At 40.8% G+C, this 20,808-nt stretch overlaps 1 protein-coding gene across 3 annotated transcripts in view; it reads right to left on the bottom strand.

Annotated features, from left to right (window-relative positions):
- The window catches only part of SGCZ (sarcoglycan zeta), a 1,591,429-nt gene that overhangs the window by 1,172,639 nt on the left and 397,982 nt on the right, over window positions 1-20,808 (bottom strand). The window lies entirely within an intron of this gene.

The following is a 20,808-nucleotide window of genomic DNA, read 5'->3' as shown; positions in this document are numbered from 1 at the left end:
CTTTTTGAAACTTTTTGGGTATTTACTGGTGTGGATGGTCACCACTAGTCATTGTTATCAGTTTAAAATTTGCCTAGATCCATCTAATAAATTACAGATGGTAGGTAACCATATCATAAATGCAATCCCTCTTTTAAATCATACAATATCAATATGTCAAACAGAGTTGACAGTCACATTCAGTTTATCTCTTTTGAAAATCTACTATTATAAGTGTTTATCATGAAATCTGTCACCCATTTATTACCTACTCAAAGTGTACAAAAACCCTATAGCAATGTATTTTCCTGAAAAGTAAACACAATCCAGTTATGACATGCAGTTCTCCCTTTATTGCCAATTGCCTACAAGTCACTGATTGCATTATCTATGCCATAAATGGAGCCTCTAATGACATCTTCAGTTCATTCATCCACTGCAGATCATGTGGGCAGGCATTTTGTGAAGTGAACTGAAATCTACCGTCTCTTCATAAAAAGTGTGCAAACCTCTTCAGAGTGTGTTCATAATGCCCATAATATAGAACATCAGAGTAGTTTTCTGCTAAACACCACACCATATATTTTACAACAGTAATACTTACTAATGACCCTAAACACCAGATGCTCAGAAAGACATCCCTGTGGATGGTCAATGTCACTTGAATTGGACCTTTATCATTACCACTTAAGGACCGCCCCACGTACATTTACTGAAGCAGGGCGGTCCATAAGCACAAAATCACATACCTGCATATGATTGTTTCCTTTGGCTCTAGGGGGCTCACGTGCCACCGGAGCCACACTCACCACTGTGATTGGACACAGTGGGAGTCAATCAGCGGGTCCAGCAGCCGCGGTGGCGCTCGTTCAGAGGAATGACAGAACGGCAGTCTGCCTATGTAAACAAGGCAGACCGTCGTTCTGTCAGACAGGAACCCAGATCTCTCTCTTCCTGCAGTCAGTATATCCTCAACACAGCTAGAAAGCACTTCCTAGGATCACATTTAACCCTTTGATCTCCCCTGATGTTAACCCCTGCCAGTATAATTTATACAATGACAGTGCAGTGTTTTATCACTGATCACAGTATTAGTGTCACTGGTCCCCAAAATGTCGCTTAGTGTCAGATTTGTCCACCGCAATGTCGTAGTCCCACTTAAAATCGCTGACCGCTGCCATTACTAATAAAAACAATAAAAAGTCCATAAATGTATCCCATAGTTTGTAGACGCTATAACTTTTGCACAAACCAGTCAATGTATACACTTTTTTTTTTACCAAAAATATGCAGCAGAATACAAGTTGACATAAATTGATGAAGAAATTCGATTTTTTTACATTTTTTTTATTGGAAGGTTTAAAAGCAAAAAGTAAAAAAATATTCTTTTTTTTCCAAAATTGTCAGTTTTTTTGTTTATAGCACAAAAAAATAAAATCGCAGAGGTGATCAAAAAGAAAAAACACCAAAAGAAAGCTCTACTTTTGGGGAGAAAAGGACATTAACTTTATTTGGGTACAATTTTGCACGACAGGGCAATTGTCAGTTAAAGCAATGCAGTGCTGTATTACAAAAAGTGGCCTGGTCAGGAAGGGGGTAAAACCTTCCAGGGCTGAAGTGGTTAAAACCCAACTTTAGGCTATCTACTATAAAAAATGGCACCCACATCACCTAAGTTTAAAGCCAAACTTCAGAGTATGTAGTACACCCCCATCCCTTGGAAAGCAAAGCTAAATGTTAAAAATGCTTAATTAGTCTAGGGAGCAAAGAATAAGAAGTAGTCTTGCATCATACGCAAAGAAGCTGAAGGCCTGTCCGCATATTGGGAGCAGAAGAGAGCAGGGGAAAGTGAAGAACAGCAGAGAAGATCAAACAAGAGTGGGGGAGAGCAGAGGAGAGTGAAGGAGATCATTTCCTGTCAGAATAGTAAATAAAAAGATATGTTTTTCTGATTTTTCATTACCTCTTAGACTAAATGATCAGGGGGGGCATAACATGTCAGAATTGTCACTTCCAGAAGTGACATCAGTGTGTGATGATACTTTCTGACGTGTTTCATCATCATTGACTTTATCAAAGGATGCAATGGAACAAAGAGAGGAAAGATCCCTGGTACCGCACATCCACAAAGTCCTATGGTGGTAATAAAGGAGACAATCTCAGCCTGGGCTGGGGGCATGGCCTGTTGGGAGCCCAGACTGAGGTTGTCTCTCTTATTACCACCATAGGACTCAGTGGATGTATGACACCAGGGATCTCTCCTCTCTTCCTTGCAGTGACTACAAGAGCTGGGACGAACTGATTTATACACGGATTTCTGGTAAGCACAATACCATTAGGAATCTTCATTTGGACACTTCCTGAACCTTCACTTTATTTTATTTATGGACTTTATGAAGGACATTTGATATTTGTTTCATTTTAATATCTTTAATATTTAGCGCAACTTATTTATTTACATTATCTTACTATGTCTATTCCACAGAACATTAACCCAGAAGGGTCCCTGTTATGGTATCTCCTAAAATGCCTGGATAAACTGTGAGTTTTAGGACCTTTTTTGATATTTCAAACATGTTAATTCAACCTCACTTGAAATGTCCTAGTCGTGCTCCCCGCATATTTCTTGCAGCATTGACATTCCAAAAAGTAAGTAACAAAAGGATTATTGCAAGTGATACATTTCCTAATCTGATACAGCTTTCCTGTAGTACTCGATCCAAATGGCAAGATTTTTTCGTCCCTCATCCCCGTGACTTTACAAACACTACACTTCCTACATGGGAAGAAACCTTTAAGATCAACAATGTGACCATAATCCCTTTTTGGAAGGGCACAATGCATTTCTCACCAGTTTATTTCTCAAATTTGGAGCTTTCCTGTATAAAAAAGTGAGGCCTATTTGGGGGTGAGTATCCACTGACTTATAAAATTGGATTCTGTGCTTGTTACTGTCAATAAAAACATATGAGGGACGCCTTACTTCCTTCCCATATTATAAAAATATAATCAATAAACCTCTTCCATACTTTAGGCTGTGTCCACTCTTTTTTTAAAATGCCCTCAGCCTACTGTTTGGCCATAAAGAGGTTAGCTACACTGGGGCAAATTTAGTCCCCATGGCTACACCTCTCTTCTGAATGTAATTAGTACATCTTTACCAAAATAATAATTCCTAGTCACACTAAACTCAAGGGCCTGTAATAAAATTTTTATTTGTATCCTTTTCAAAATGCTGTATCTCATCAAGGCCTGTTTGATTTATTTCATCCTGATAATAATATTTGTATATAGGGAAGAAACATAAATAGTGGCAAAAATAACATTGTGTCCAATCTCTATTTTATCTACAATCCTTTCTACATCCCCACTATCCTTCAAGAAGGCTGGCATTTGTGCTACCTTTGGCTGTAATTGAATATCCAGATATTCCCTCATCCTTGGATGTATTGAATAATTGCCACTAACAATAGGCCTACCTGGTAGCTTAATCAAGCTTTTATGAATCTTGGGTAAATACTAAATCGTTGGTACTCCACAGACCGAGACAACCAAATATTTGGCTTCCTTAACATTCAATACTCCTTTTTTTTTTAGAATCTGTTATCAGTTTTCTTATTTCTTTTTATATACTACTGTGGGATTCCCTCTTAATTTTGCATTATGTACTTCTGTCCCCAAGAAGTCTACCCATCTCCTCTTTATATTGCATCCTACACAATACAACCACCCCTTCCCCCTTATCTGCAGGACAGAAAAGGATTTTTTTCTTCTTTTTCAACTCCAAAATACCTTTAGTAACATCCCTTTCAACATTCTCCCTTCTCACAGGTAACTCTCTCAACACCTAATCAACCATCTGTTTGCATACCTTCACATTATGATTAGAGTTAATCTGAGGGTTAAGTATAGACTTAATACTTAAACCCGTATGGACAATGCCCTGCTCATAGCCAAGATTATCATTTTTTTTTTGGGTGGTCCCAGACAATTTACAGCAGTTTGAAAAGGATACAGGTTCCTAAGTTTTGTATGACTAGGAATTATTATTTGGTATGGGGATACTTATTACATTCAGAAGAGAGGTGTAGCCATGGGGGCTAATTTTTCTCCCAGTTTAGCTAAATTCTTAATGGCCAAATGGGAGGCTGATGACATTTTTGGAAAAGAGTGGACACAGCTAAATGTATGGAAGAGGTTAATTTATGATATTTTCATAATATGGGAAGAAAGTAAGGAGTCCCTCATGGAGTTTTTTCTTTTATTGACAGTAACAAGTACAGGATCAAATTTTCTAAGTCAGTGGATACTCAGTCTATTCATTTTTTGGACCTAATGTTTTTTTTTGTTTTAGTGAGGATACTCACTAAAACATATTTCAAACCTACTGACCGAAAGGAAGGAAAACTGCTTACCAACCCAGTGCATCAAGCCCCAGGGTGTGGGCGAAACGTGTCAGAGGTTGTGGCTAGAATGGCACTGGCTAGGGCCACACTTATTAACATATTTATTCACTGGGTCAGTGAGCAGTGTTTCTTCCTTTCTCTGTTGATGCTTCTGCACCCTTGAATGGTACATAGGAGCCTTCTCCCTTCACTGTAACCAGCAGGGAGATCTTTGTTTTGGCTTAGAGCAGCACTGCAAGTTATATGTGGATCACTACTGACCTGAATGGATACACTAGTTGCCATCACCGACAATGGAATGTGCCTAAAGGACAATTCATGATGATCAAAAGAAACAATCTCAATTAATAATGAGGAGATTTGTTGCTAAAGGATATAAAGCAGAGGCATTGGATAAACTGAGGTTTGAAATCAGTAGGGATTATTGGTAAGTGTCGATAAGTAGGGTTGAGCGGACACCTAGATGTCCGTGTTCGACGGGTTCGGCCGAACTTTAAAAAAAAGTCCGGGTCCGTGTCCCGGACTTTTACCGAACTTTTCCCGGACACCGAACCCCATTGAAGTCAATGGGGACCCGAACTTTAAGGCACTAAAATGGCTCTAAAACACCAAAGGAAAGGGCTAGAGTGCTGCAAATGGCAGCAAAACGTAATTAAGAGCATGGCAAGTGCTCTGCAAACAAATGTGGATAGGGAAATAACTTAAAACAACAAAAAAAAACAGAAAAATAAAACAATGTTCTTCTTCATCTCTGAAGGACGAGGCCCATATGGAGTAGGAGGGAGGTTGAGGTGGTGGTGGATGTGGCGGTGACATAGGCGTGCGCACAGGGTGTGCTGGGTGTGCCTGGGCACACCCTAATCACCTAGGGCACATAGCATTGCCAGTGAGGAGATGGGAAAGATCTCCCTGGGACCTGCTCTGCTCTATTTCTCCTTGCCTACAGGTACATGGCCCCGATACATTACTCTCCCTGCTGGCAAACACATGCATGTGTATTTCAACTTTGGGGTGCACACCTTAATGCAATAGGCTGCGCACACCTATGGGCGGTGTAGGTGGAAGCGGCGGTGGAGGAGGACCAGGGCCGGATTAACAGCATCATGGGCTTGGTGCTGAGGATTTTGAAGGGCCTTAAGGGCCGTGCCTTGCCATGCACCCAGAGGAGGAAGGGTGCAGCCATGCATGCCTAATTCAACATGGGATGCTGTCTCTGAAGCCCATAAACACATCCATGCATCGCCAACTGTCCCTCCTTGTCCGGCCTTCACGCTGTGTGGGGAGGTTCTGAGGGTGCTGCCTGGGGAAGCGAGCATAGAAGCCAGACTTCTGTGTTTACAAGTGACAGAAGAGCGGTAACAGTGAATATGGCCAACCCGGGGCCTATATAAAAGGTAGGGGCCTGGAGCTGCAGCTCCAATAGCCCCTACATTAATCTGGCCCTGAGGAGGAGGACGAGGTAGCCAACACTGCTTCTTTTCAAAAATTTTAAATGAGGGTACACCCCAAAAGAGTGAGAAAGAGCAAAAATGGAACAATGGGTGGGTAAGGTCGGTATCCATTGCTATTCTGCATAAGGTACGGAAAAGTCCCGTGGGATCCATGCCTGGTTCATTTTAATGAACGTGAGCTTGTCCACATTGTCTCTGGACAGGCGGCTGCGCTTGTCTGTTATAACGCCCCCAGCCGTGCTAAATACCCGTTCAGATAATACACTGGCTGCAGGGCACGCCAGCACCTCCAAGGCGTAAAGGGCAAGCTCAGGCCATGTGCCCAATTTGGAGACCCAGAAGTTGAAGGGGGCAGACCCGTCATTCACTACATGTAGGCGTGTGCACACATACTGCTCCACCATGTTGGTAAAATGCTGCCTCCTGCTAAGACGTTCCATCTGAGCTGCTGGTGCTGCTGTTTGTTGTGGCGTGCTGACAAAGCTTTTCCACATTTCGGCCATGCTAACCCTGCCTTCTGAGGTGCTGGCGGTGCCCTGGTTGCGTTGGCGACCTCCTCCTCCTCCTCCTCTGCCTTGTGCTTCCACTGTGGCCCCGCTGTCAGATGGGAATGCCAGCAGCATGGCGTCTACCAGCGTGCGCTTGTACTCGCGCATCTTGCGATCGCGCTCCAGTGAGTGAATTAAGGACGGTACGTTGTCCTTGTAACGGGGATCCAGCAGCGTGGCCACCCAGTAATCAGCACAAGTTAGAATGTGGGCAACTCGGCGGTCGTTGTGGAGACACTGCAGCATGTAATCGCTCATGTGTGCCAGGCTGCCCAGAGGCGACGAAAGGCTGTCCTCTGTGGGAGGTGTATCGTCCGTGTCCTCTGTATCCCCCCAGCCACGCACCAGTGATGGCCATGAGCTGGCCTGGGTGCCACCCTGCTGTGAACATGGTTCCATCTCCTCCTCCAGCTCCTCCTCCTCCTCATCCTCCAGAACTGTGCCCCTGCTGGACAATTGTGTCCCTGGCGTTTGTGTGTGCAGGAACCCACCCTCGGAGCCCCTTGCGAATGACTGCCCTGAAAGCCTTTGAAATGTTACCTCTTCATCCTCCTCCTCCTCCTCCTCATCCTGTGCCACATCCTCTTCCATCATCGCCCAAATTGTTTTTTCAAGGAGGCATAGAAGTGGGATAGTTAAGCTGAGAATGGCGTCATTGCCACTGGCCATGTTGGTGGAGTACCCAAAACAGCGCAACAAGGCACAATATATGCAAATGTCAAATATGCAAACTATGCCGCAATTTAATGTTTTTTACACCAAAAGGGTGTGTATTGAATAGCGGAATAGGATAAAAAACTGTGTATCTCACACGTACAAACACAGACTAGGCCCGATTAAATTTTTTCCTACCCTAAAGGGAGGATGAGGAAGAGGAGTATGGAACATGAAGCACCCTCAAATCTTCAGAAGTATGAGATGAACCCCAAAAACTTGGAAAGGTGGATCTCTCTCACACGTACCAACACAGACTATCCCCCAATTTAACTGATCCCCAAAGGTTTTTGATTAAATAGCGGAATAGAAAATATGATCCAAAAAAAGTGTATGTATATCACACGTACACAACCACACTAGGCCCCAATTACTATTGTTTGTACCCCTAAAAGGCTAGATGAGGAGTAGGGGGGGTATGGAACAGGCAGCACCCTCAAACCTACAGAAGTATGAGATGAACCCCAACAACTTGGAAAGGTGGATCTCTCTCACACGTACCAACACAGACTATCCCCCAATTTAACTGATCCCCAAAGGTTTTTGATTAAATCGCGGAATAGAAAATATGATCCAAAAAAAGTGTATGTATATCACACGTACACAACCACACTAGGCCCCAATTACTATTGTTTGTACCCCTAAAAGGCTAGATGAGGAGTAGGGGGGGTATGGAACAGGCAGCACCCTCAAACCTTCAGAAGTATGAGATGAACCCCAACAACTTGAAAAGGTGGATCTCTCTCACACGTACCAACACAGACTATCCCCCAATTTAACTGATCCCCAAAGGTTTTTGATTAAATAGCGGAATAGAAAATATGATCCAAAAAAAGTGTATGTATATCACACGTACACAACCACACTGGGCCCCAATTACTATTGTTTGTACCCCTAAAAGGCTAGATGAGGAGTAGGGGGAGTATGGAACAGGCAGCACCCTCAAACCTTCAGAAGTATGAGATGAACCCCAACAACTTGGAAAGGTGGATCTCTCTCACACGTACCAACACAGACTATCCCCCAATTTAACTGATCCCCAAAGGTTTTTGATTAAATAGCGGAATAGAAAATATGATCCAAAAAAAGTGTATGTATATCACACGTACACAACCACACTAGGCCCCAATTACTATTGTTTGTACCCCTAAAAGGCTAGATGAGGAGTAGGGGGGGTATGGAACAGGCAGCACCCTCAAACCTTCAGAAGTATGAGATGAACCCCAACAACTTGGAAAGGTGGATCTCTCTCACACGTACCAACACAGACTATCCCCCAATTTAACTGATCCCCAAAGGTTTTTGATTAAATAGCGGAATAGAAAATATGATCCAAAAAAAGTGTATGTATATCACACGTACACAACCACACTAGGCCCCAATTACTATTGTTTGTACCCCTAAAAGGCTAGGAGTAGGGGGAGTATGGAACAGGCAGCACCCTCAAACCTTCAGAAGTATGAGATGAACCCCAACAACTTGGAAAGGTGGATCTCTCTCACACGTACCAACACAGACTATCCCCCAATTTAACTGATCCCCAAAGGTTTTTGATTAAATCGCGGAATAGAAAATATGATCCAAAAAAAGTGTATGTATATCACACGTACACAACCACACTAGGCCCCAATTACTATTGTTTGTACCCCTAAAAGGCTAGATGAGGAGTAGGGGGGGTATGGAACAGGCAGCACCCTCAAATCTTCAGAAGTATGAGATGAACCCCAAAAACTTGGAAAGGTGGATCTCTCTCACACGTACCAACACAGACTATCCCCCAATTTAACTGATCCCCAAAGGTTTTTGATTAAATAGCGGAATAGAAAATATGATCCAAAAAAAGTGTATGTATATCACACGTACACAACCACACTAGGCCCCAATTACTATTGTTTGTACCCCTAAAAGGCTAGATGAGGAGTAGGGGGGGTATGGAACAGGCAGCACCCTCAAACCTTCAGAAGTATGAGATGAACCCCAACAACTTGGAAAGGTGGATCTCTCTCACACGTACCAACACAGACTATCCCCCAATTTAACTGATCCCCAAAGGTTTTTGATTAAATAGCGGAATAGAAAATATGATCCAAAAAAAGTGTATGTATATCACACGTACACAACCACACTAGGCCCCAATTACTATTGTTTGTACCCCTAAAAGGCTAGATGAGGAGTAGGGGGGGTATGGAACAGGCAGCACCCTCAAATCTTCAGAAGTATGAGATGAACCCCAAAAACTTGGAAAGGTGGATCTCTCTCACACGTACCAACACAGACTATCCCCCAATTTAACTGATCCCCAAAGGTTTTTGATTAAATAGCGGAATAGAAAATATGATCCAAAAAAAGTGTATGTATATCACACGTACACAACCACACTAGGCCCCAATTACTATTGTTTGTACCCCTAAAAGGCTAGATGAGGAGTAGGGGGGGTATGGAACAGGCAGCACCCTCAAACCTTCAGAAGTATGAGATGAACCCCAACAACTTGGAAAGGTGGATCTCTCTCACACGTACCAACACAGACTATCCCCCAATTTAACTGATCCCCAAAGGTTTTTGATTAAATAGCGGAATAGAAAATATGATCCAAAAAAAGTGTATGTATATCACACGTACACAACCACACTAGGCCCCAATTACTATTGTTTGTACCCCTAAAAGGCTAGATGAGGAGTAGGGGGGGTATGGAACAGGCAGCACCCTCAAATCTTCAGAAGTATGAGATGAACCCCAAAAACTTGGAAAGGTGGATCTCTCTCACACGTACCAACACAGACTATCCCCCAATTTAACTGATCCCCAAAGGTTTTTGATTAAATAGCGGAATAGAAAATATGATCCAAAAAAAGTGTATGTATATCACACGTACACAACCACACTAGGCCCCAATTACTATTGTTTGTACCCCTAAAAGGCTAGATGAGGAGTAGGGGGGGTATGGAACAGGCAGCACCCTCAAATCTTCAGAAGTATGAGATGAACCCCAAAAACTTGGAAAGGTGGATCTCTCTCACACGTACCAACACAGACTATCCCCCAATTTAACTGATCCCCAAAGGTTTTTGATTAAATAGCGGAATAGAAAATATGATCCAAAAAAAGTGTATGTATATCACACGTACACAACCACACTAGGCCCCAATTACTATTGTTTGTACCCCTAAAAGGCTAGATGAAGAGTAGGGGGAGTATGGAACAGGCAGCACCCTCAAATCTTCAGAAGTATGAGATTGTGTTCACTGTACCCCACAAAGATTGAGTTCACTGCACCCCACAATGATTGTGTTCACTGCACCCCACAAAGATTGTGTTCACTGCACCTCACAAAGATTGTGTTCACTGTACCCCCCAAAGATTGTGTTCACTGCACCCCACAAAGATTCTGTTCACTGTACCCCACAAAGATTGTGTTCACTGCACCCTAAAAGGATGTTGTTCACTGCACCCCACAAAGATTGTGTTCACTGCACCCTAAAAGGATGTTGTTCACTGCACCCCAAAAAGATTGTGTTCACTGTACCCCCCCCAAAGATTGTGTTCACTGCACCCCACAAAGATTGTGTTCACTGCACCCCAAAAAGATTGTGTTCACTGTACCCCCCAAAGATTGTGTTCACTGCACCCCAAAAAGATTGTGTTCACTGTACCCCCCAAAGATTGTGTTCACTGCACCCCACAAAGATTCTGTTCACTGTACCCCACAAAGATTGTGTTCACTGCACCCCAAAAAGATTGTGTTCACTGTACCCCCCCAAAGATTGTGTTCACTGCACCCCACAAAGATTCTGTTCACTGCACCCCACAAAGGATTTTGTTCACTGCACCCCAAAAAGATTGTGTTCACTGCACCCCAAAAAGGATTTTGATCACTGCACCCCAAAAAGGATGTTGTTCACTGCACCCCAAAAATGATTTTGTTCACTCCACCCCAAAAAGATTGTGTTCACTGCACCCCACAAAGATTGTGTTCACTGCACCCCAAAAAGATTGTGTTCACTGTACCCCCCAAAGATTGTGTTCACTGCACCCCACAAAGATTCTGTTCACTGTACCCCACAAAGATTGTGTTCACTGCACCCCAAAAAGATTGTGTTCACTGCACCCCAAAAAGGATGTTGTTCACTGCACCCCAAAAAGGATGTTGTTCACTCCACCCCAAAAAGATTTTGTTCACTGCACCCCACAAAGATTGTGTTCACTGCACCCCAAAAAGATTGTGTTCACTGCACCCCAAAAATGATTTTGTTCACTGCACCCCAAAAAGGATTTTGTTCACTGCACCCCAAAAAGGATGTTGTTCACTCCACCCCAAAAAGATTGTGTTCACTGCACCCCAAAAAGATTGTGTTCACTGCACCCCACAAAGGATTTTGTTCACTGCACCCCAAAAAGATTGTGTTCACTGCACCCCAAAAAGGATGTTGTTCACTGCACCCCAAAAAGGATTTTGTTCACTGCACCCCAAAAAGATTGTGTTCACTGCACCCCACAAAGGATTTTGTTCACTGCACCCCACAAAGATTGTGTTCACTGCACACCAAAAAGGATTGTGTTCACTGCACCCCAAAAAGATTTTGTTCACTGCACCCCAAAAAGATTGTGTTCACTGCAGCCCAAAAAGATTGTGTTCACTGCAGCCCAAAAAGATTGTGTTCACTGCAGCCCAAAAAGATTGTGTTCACTGCAGCCCAAAAAGATTGTGTTCACTGCAGCTCACACACAGAAAAATGGATGTGGATCACTGACACCTGCCTATCTCCAATCCCACGCCACACAGCAATATCGATTGTAGTTTGTAGAACACAGTTTCCCTAAAATTCAGCAGACTCTGTCCCTAACAGGATTGAGAAGAGATCGTAGATCAGGATTGAGTGCAGATTCACCCCACCCCCCACACAGCAATATCGATTGTAGTTTGTAGAAGACACTGACCCTATAATTCAGCAGACTCTATCCCTAAAATGCCTACAACTCGCCCTGCCTAAACACTCCGACCTGTCCCTCAATTCTATCCGGACACAAATGGTTTTTTCCTGCCTATCTTTCCCTAATCAGCAGCCAGCACATTGATGTGTGCTCTGTCCCTTAGCTAAGCAGCAGAATGACGCTGCTGCGGCGGCTGCCTCGAACTTATAAAGACTTGGTCACATGCTTCAGACGGCCAATCACAGCTACTAAGACATTTGCAGGCATGGCTGGGATGGCTTAAGGCACACCAGTTAAACGATTGTTGATTGGCTGTTGAAAGCCCGCCATGAAAAGAGCGCCAAAGCATGCAAAACCCGGAAATAAAACGACCGAACACGGATTTTTACCCGAACATACAGTAAAGTGTCCGTGTCCGTGTTCGGGTAAAAAAAATCCAATTATTCGGTACGAACACGAATAATACAGTCCGTGTTCGCTCAACACTATCGATAAGGAAAAGGAAGAAGAAACAGAGTATGAAGTTAGATTTCACCATGGTCCTTGATTTTAATTGTCAGTTTAGGCAAGTGTAGGAACTGTTGGAAAGATATTATCCTAAAAATGTATAGCATTTTAGAACCACTTATCCCCATTTTATATACAGGAAAGATCTGTAGCACCCTACAGGTAAGTGCTAGGTAAACTACAGTCTAGGAAGTATATTCTTATCTCAGATAATGACTTCAGATAGTGCTGTCTTTCTAAATAAGTTAAATAAAATGTCAGAGAGAGGTAATAAATACTGTATGTATAAACAATACATTTACACATGGCCTAATATGCAAGCAGATTACATGAAAACCTAAATCTGATGCTAACAGATAGTGGATAACTTTTGGCATGTTTAATAGGGTAGAAGAAAGTGGAATGACTGTATGCATGGGGTATTCATCCATAGATATCATCTCTTCCATTACAGTAAAATGCTGAAGTTTACATAAACCCTAACAAAAAACTTATATAATAACCCCCCCCCCCCCCCCCCATTTGGTTGTTAAATTTAAAGTGAACATTTTAATGTTACAGTATGTCTCCTTGTTAAGTGTAAAAGAAAAAAAAATACCAATTTATCTAGTTAGAAATCTGGTGAGCACATAACTTCCTGTACACTCTGCCTTTGTCGCACTGTTATCAGTGTTATCATCCCTGTACAATTTTCTATGTGTGATATACTGCATATACAGTGCACCCGGAAAGTATTCACAGCGCTTCACCTTTTCCACTTTTTATGTTACAGCCTTATTCCAAAATGAATTAAATTAATTATTTTCCTCAAAATTCTACAAACAATACCCCATAAAAACAACATGAAAGACGTTTGTTTGCAATCTTCAGAAATGTATTAAAAAAAAAAATCACATGTACATAAGTATATACTGAATACTTTCCGGATGAGCTATATATATATATACACATATACTGTATATTTATAAATATCCATAATAAATAAAGGATATATGAAACTTGTGACATAGCAGAATCCCTACACTTTTTAGCATATTAAAACCTTCACACTCTATGACTGATGCAACATCCCAAATGATGTTATGGTACAACTCTGCTCTGTGGACTTTTTCAAAGGAAATAAATATAGCAAATGCCTGTGTATGTCTGTAAAGTATTTAGAACATCTCTCCAATACATGCACGTTTCTCCATGTTTAAAAAAAAAAAAATGCATTTATCAATTCTGTCACACAGTAAGGCAATGCCAAATAGAAGCAGTGAGACAGATTGTAAGACAGATTTACTACAAGGTTACAGTTTGAGTCGTACATTCGTACCTCTGTTGCTTTTCAAGAATCACTGCTAAAGAATAAAACCTGACCATTAGCACTTATTTATTGTGTGTCTGTTCACAGTAAAATCTGTCTCACCTGCAGTGATACATATGTTGAAGACCTGTGCAAATTTATTGCAGTTGCATGCCCAGCATTTCAGATGCAGGTGTTGCAAATACACAAATTGTCACAAAGAACTTGAAGAATGAGAGGGAGTCTACTTTGCACTGGTAATTTAGAAATATACCCGTTGATCTATTAAAACGCAGGTGTGCTCCTAGCTCCCTATTTGGGTTGACAACACTATAGCTTTCCCTATATCTATTGTGCTGGTCTGCCTTTGCTACCAATAGAATCCCATAGAGTGTTGTCCGCCCTGCCTGCTGGAGTACAGAACTCTACATATCCTTATGGTCTTTGACCCTCTACATGTGCATACATTGATTTAATTCCTTCCAAACTTATTCTGCATTCCTAACTGCTAAGAGCTGTGTGTGGCAAAAGGGTTCTTGGAAATTTTAGTTCCTGGGGGATGCCTATGTTCATAGAAATTGAGCACCTAAGCTTGGTAATGATATCCCAGGGAGCATTAAACGTTGTTTCTCACTAGAGAACAAGGTAAACACAAAAAAATTGTGGGTAATGGTTGTGCACATACCAATGGTCAATAGGGATGTTAACTGAAATTGTGAGTAAAACAATTGTAATTGTTTTACTCCAGCGCTTCAGCATATAACATCTTTTTTTGAATTCCTTCTTTCAGCACTTACCATCCATCTAAAAATGGATGTAACAGTGCTATCTTGGAAAGATTGATGTGAAATATGTAACTTTTTAATCATTCGGCAGGAGTGATATGTACAGTATTAGAAAACGTAAACACAACAGCTTGGTATGCACATCATTCATAAATAAGATTTATGTATACGTAGAACAACCAAATATTCAAAACATTAAATAGAAGTGACAGAATGTCTTAAAACAGATCAAGAAAGATACAGATTTGCATATTTCTAAATGTAAACAATGATAGATAAACAATGATAGATAGATAGATAGATAGATAGATAGATAGATAGATAGATAGATAGATAGATAGATAGATAGATAGATAGATAGATAGATAGATAGATAGATAGATAGATAGATAGATAGATAGATAGATAGATAGATAGATAGATAGATAGATAGATAGATAGATAGATAGATAGATAGATAGATAGATAGATAGATAGATAGATAGATAGATAGATAGATAGATATGATAGATACATGGGTAGATACGATAGATAGATAGATAGATAGATAGATAGATAGATAGATAGATAGATAGATAGATAGATAGATAGATAGATAGATAGATAGATAGATAGATAGATAGATAGATAGATAGATAGATAGATAGATAGATAGATAGATAGATAGATAGATAGATAGTATACATTTTATTATTATTACTCAACAAGTGTTTTTTACGTTTACATTTATTAGACTTATGATTTCAAAGTGTGAAATGTCTAAAATTGAAACTTGGCATAACAAATGGATAGAGATGATGCCACTGCCTAACTATAAAGTATATATAAAGTTTAGAGTAGTAACTATGGAGCTGCTTTTAACCCAAAATGTAGTAGTGTTAAAAACTATATTGTAATGTGAATGCAAATTCCTGGTTACTCTATGGCAGTAATAGTAGTCATTATGCAGTTGTAATGGTGGTCCTATTGAGCTATAATATTTAGATGATGGTCATTTCCAGGTTATGGTGGTGTACACTTCATGATGAAAGTAGTAGTAGTGATTTTCTACCTGTGGTCAAGGATGAATCCCAGCTGTTTTGTTGTCATACTATAGCAGTGGAGGTGGCCGTTCCCTGGTTATAGCTGTGTTAAGTCTTCAATTATTGTGGTAATATTAACGTTTAGGTCCAGTGATCATCTATTTCTGATTAGCATTGATCATACCCTAGGAGTGGCAGTTGTTGCTTCCTGTGCCCATGTGTAGTTGCTTTCTGTATCTAGCAGTGGTCAGTTCAGTAGTGATAAAAGGTGGTTACAATCCCTCTATCTATTGTGCTGGTCTGCCCTATTGCCCAGTGAAGAGCTTAGTGTTATTTGGTAATATCTGTGCTCCGTGATATGCCCTATGTCCCTTGATTCGTTTTTCTGATGCTTTTTCCTGGTTTCATCTTTTTGTGCCCTGGTCTCTTTCTGTTATTGCAAAGCTAGGTAACATACACGCTTTTCAAAATAGTTCCTAAAGTTCAGTAGTACTATTATGTGACCCGGCACCAGGAGAAGAAAAAATAAGGCACTTTAGTCTGGAATGATTAGAATCAACACCTGTTTTTTATGCTCTATTTTAATATTGTGATATCTTACAATTTGTGCATATGCTCATTGTTTGTGATTGTTGTATTGTGCTTGTGCTGCCTATTTTAATAGGATCCCAACTATTACTAGTAAATTCAAAAAATATTGCAATGTTATAACTAAATTAGACAAAAAGGGCATCATGGTATCATACACTGAATGACAAACTGTTATTAACACAGGTGAGGCTGGGTCTCACCTGGATCTATCTCTTGATACAATCAGCCTTTTCCCAAAGTTGGCAAATAAGCTTTTTCTTCTGCGTAGTGTTTGGAAACACATTTTTGCACCAGCATTAGAAATACATCTTATATTATCAGACAGTGTTACCATATTCTAAACTAGGACAGAACCTTAAGATCAAGAAAATGTTGTATTCAAACGGAGTCAAGTATGCTTTCGGCACCAAGGGTTATTTGCCTTCAGGTTCCAGAGATTGTATCCTGCTCAGGTCACAATTGACAGCAAAGATTGCTCATTAAAGAAAGAAAAACCTCACACTTTATTTATACCTGATTTTTTTTTTTCCAGCAAAACATTTTAGGCATCATTATTGGCTGAAATATTTTGTTGCAATATAAACACATGCTTTGTGTTAAGGGAACTTTACCCAAAGCTTACTGAATGGAGGCAAAGCGCTGGTTATTTCCATCACCCGATCATGTGCAAGCATAATGCTTTTTTTTCTATTTTTCTTGCTTGCAATTTGGTATTCTTTGCAAAGTAAAACTTCACCACATTCATTAATCTCTTACCAAATTCCCTTGCAAAGTGAACAGTCTAGCTGCCTTTGGCAAATCAAATCAATGTGCAAAGTTCAGTTAACTGTAATAAACCAATATAAATTACATTTTTAAATGATCAGCATGAGAGTTCTAAACTGTATGTAGTAGTATGAGTTACTGTACTTTATACAGTAATTGAAAATGCTGTTACAAATAAGCCTGATAAGTGAAAGCATAATAGTGGAAGTTTTAAACAGAAGGAATAATAAATAGGGGACCTGAAAAAAACAGAAAGTGGTTGCAGAAAAAAAATGATTTTAAGATAGCAATGGCCTTCTTCAACTGCTTGAATGAAAAAGTGTTTCACTGGGGGCGTGGCTTTCTGCCAACAGATATGGATGGCTGACCTGAGAGCTCCGGAAGACAGCGAGATAAACAAAGTAACGAGGGGCCCCCCAAGGAATCTACCAGCACCAGTGTAAGGCAGAATACCCCCTGCCTAGATTACCACCATGTCTCGCAAACACGACACTTACAAGCCGAAACAGCTAACAGCTTTCAAGATGGCACCAACACCTTCTCCCCAACGGTCATGCAGCCTTCCACGGGGAATGAGGGCCCAGGACACAGCACTCAAACTCAACAGCTGGATGTCTCTCAGCCTGCAAGCCCCTTATTAGGGAGTCCAGAGAAAGCCAGGTTCAGAATGAGTGACCACTCTCACCAGCATTTAGAGGTGAGCTCTAACCATGAATCTCAGGATGATACCAGGGAATTGCCTCACTCTATAACATCCTTCCCTACTAATAATCAACCGGTATTAGACACCACATTCACAGATATGCTTATCTCCCTTAGGAATACACTACATTAGGATATGCTGTCAAGTATGCAGAAATTTAACACTGAACCACCCCTTTTACTTTATGGAATGCCCATAAGGCTTTTATTAGAAGTGTTTTTATAAAATTAGGGGGACAGAATAAGAGGAAGAGACAACAGCAGTTCGATACTATGATTTCTGAAATCTCCTCCCTGAAATCCTCAAATAAACATATTCCCTCCCCCCATAATAGCGCCAAAATATCATAATTATTATCACTATTATCATCACAAAGCCTTAGAGAATTCCTTTTGCATGAATTTTAACGTCCCTCCCAGAGATTAAAAATGTTCTGCTATTCTTCTGAATAAATAATAATTTATTTAGAATAATTCTTCTGAATAAAGCTGGTAAACTTCTGGCTAGGAAACTTCAAGGGCATTGCTTAAAAAATATAATCCCATTTATTCACCACCCTGTTTCCTAGGAGCACATTTTTGACCCTCAAGGCATTGCTAATGCCTTCAGCTCCTATTATGGTAAGCTTTACATTCTAAAAGAGGATAGTACCATTCCACAGCCTAATGCCCACGATATTGATAACTCCCTCCACAGCATTAACCTTCCTTCATTGTTAAATCAAAAACTTGAATTGCATAATGCCCCATTTACTGTACCTGAAATTTCCTGTGTCATAACTACTCTTCCCAACAACAAATCTCCTGGACCAGATGGGCTAACAGGAGAATAATATAAACCTTTTAATAACATTTTGAGTCCCCACCTTGGTAAAGTGTTTGTAGCTGTTGCGGTCTCCTCCTCCTTTCCCCCGGAGATGTTGGAGGCTCTGATTTTCACATTGCCGAAGCCGGGAAAAACACCTGATAAATCCCCAAAAATGTTGCCCAATTGCCCTTCACCTGATGGATATTATGCCAACTTTAATTATTCTGGATCAGTCTGGCTTCACAAAGGGGAGACAATCTTCTGTTGCCACGAGAAGGTTGATCAATATTATTCACTTGGAAAACCAATTGAGAACACCTTCTTTGCTCCTTGCTTTGGATGCAGAGAAGGTGTTCCATAGGGTACGCTGGGGTTATCTCAGCAAAACACTCTCAAAATGTGGCTTTTCTGGCCACATCCTCTCAGCAATTTTGGCATTCTATACATCCCCCTCAGCTAGAGTGTACTCCTCCGGGATGCTCTCTCAACCCTTCCAAATTACAAATGGCACCAGGCAGGGGGTGTCCACTTTTCGTCCCTGATCTTTAACCTGGTAATGGAGCCACTAGCATCTCACATTAGACAACATCTTAAAATTCATTGATTTATAATTGGAGATCATGAAGATACAATAAGCCTCTCTGCGGACGACATCATACTCATGCTTACTCAGGTGTCTGACTCCTCGATGGCAGTATATAGCTCTTCAATGGCATTTCATATTATAAGGTGAATGACTCAAAGTCCTTTATCCTAGACCTAGGAATGGATTGGAAAATCAGAGAATCTTTACAAGAAGCTTACCCATTTACATGGAAAGATGAGGGTATCCCATATCTGGGAACTATACTTACTAAATCCCCTGACTCTTTATTATCAGTCAACTATCTCACTTGGATAAAAAGGTTTAAAAAACAGCTATTACATGTTGCACAGCACGAATTGTCATGGTCAGGCATTAAAAATGAAACTACTTCCAGTACCGATCCCAGTCCCACAATCTTTTGCAATATGTTACAATCTATGGTAAACAAATACTTATGGCAAAGGAGGAAGGCCCATTGCACCTTTACAAAACTGATAAAAAATTTTATGGCAGGGGGGTTGGGACTAACAGACCTAAAAGACTATTATCTAGCTGCAAATCTAGCACAAAGCAAACAACAGTTCGCACATTTACATCAGCCAATGTGGTGCGAATTAGAACAGGCAATGTTACCTCATGGGGAATTAGTAGCCTATCTACATGCAAGATATTATCTGCAACACATACCAGACACTCTCCCTCCCACGGTACGAGCCACTATAACAGCATAAAAGTCGTTCACTACCCAAAATAGGGGCTCTAAGTCTCTGCCTGAAATCTCTACCCCTCCCACAACATTCCTAATCCCAGACCTGTCTTTATCCCATTGGACATGTCGAGGCATCTCCTGGGTCTCTAACCTTTACAGAGATGATACTCCTAAAATGTTTTCCACTCTATACTCTATACTCTAATACGCCTTACCACAAACTGAGTACTATAATTATCTACATATAGTGTCCCTATTACACAAGGTCCCTGACATCAAATGTAAGCTGAAGATAGCTCAATTTCTTAGGCCCAGCTTAAGATCCAAAGGAAGCATTTCTTTATTGTATATAACCACCAAAGATAAAGCAGAATTTATCAAATACCCCCCAAATTTGGTGTGGTAAAGGATTTTGAGGTATCTTTTACGACAGACCAATAGAAGAAAACACTATCCACGACCGATGCAGCAACCAAATGTGTTGGGCTATGGGAAATGTCACATAAACTAATGCTACGTTGGTACCTGACACCCTACCGCAGTTCCAAATTCGATTAGGGCACTTCACCTAATTGCTGGTGACAATGCAGAAAAATTGGCAACCTTTACCACATCTTTTGCGATTATAGTAAACTTTCCAAGCTTTGGCCAGCAGTTTTTGCTATGTTATTACAAATTACAGGCTTCAATATATGCCACTCATCGAGCTTGGCAATTTTAAACATTGGTACAGAGGCTATCCTATTGGTACAGAGGCAATTCAGACCAATTGTGACTCATGTGTTCCTTGCCACTAGACTTTGAATAGCACGATTATGGAAATCAGCATCTGTACCTTCAATAAACAATATCATTAATAAAGTTCAACTCCACTACAGCTATGAAGTTAGATTAACACACACACAAGGTAGATTCGAGGTCACTAACTATCTGTGGCTTCCGTGGACACTATGGTATTTAAAATATAACATAGACATGTACCGATATCTTATTTTTCTGATATATAGAATTTCTT

Source organism: Pelophylax lessonae (genome assembly GCF_965119305.1).
Source record: "Pelophylax lessonae genome assembly, chromosome: 1".
Classification (NCBI taxonomy): domain Eukaryota; kingdom Metazoa; phylum Chordata; class Amphibia; order Anura; family Ranidae; genus Pelophylax; species Pelophylax lessonae.
The sequence above is the reverse complement of the archived record's forward strand: the minus strand, read 5'-3'. Positions and strand labels throughout refer to the sequence as shown.